This window comes from Pteropus alecto, unplaced genomic scaffold (genome assembly GCF_000325575.1).
Source record: "Pteropus alecto unplaced genomic scaffold, ASM32557v1 scaffold87, whole genome shotgun sequence".
NCBI classification, from domain to species: domain Eukaryota; kingdom Metazoa; phylum Chordata; class Mammalia; order Chiroptera; family Pteropodidae; genus Pteropus; species Pteropus alecto.
Window position 1 is genome coordinate 21386829 of NW_006443225.1, and position 563 is coordinate 21387391.

Genomic DNA, 563 nt, shown 5'->3' on the forward strand with positions numbered 1-563 from the left:
GTGGCGGAGAGGCAGGAGCAGGCACGCAGAGGCGGGAGAAGCCACGGCCGGAGGCGGCGAGTCGGTGCAGCCGCATGGTCTCCTTTGGCACCTTCTGCCGTCCAGCCGCAGCCCGAGAGAAGAGAAACGGCTGGGCTCAGCGGCCGAGCTTTCGCCCCGCACTACCGTGGGAGAGGCGAGGACCGGAAGCTGTGGCTCGGGGCGTTTTCCTGGCGGACCACAAAGCTTGAGCACGTTCCCGAGAGAAGCAGGAGGGACAGACGGGTCACAAAGCGGTGTCGTCCATCCGTGGTGTGAAGGCCTCGAATCACAGGAAGGACGACGGTAGGGGAGTGTTAAAGGTGGCGGTTGGAAAGTCACATGTTTGAGACCAAATGTTGGAAAAGACAGTTCCCGGCGATGCCAAGCGCTGCCAAGCGCTGCAGAAACAAAGCGTCGCCACCACCACGTAACTGCTTAACAAAGCCGACTGCCCCGAACCCTAGCGGCTCGGAACAACGGCCGTTCTCTACTGCCCGGCTCCCCGGCCCGCTGGCCGGGGGGTGCAGCGCGATGGCGCTCGG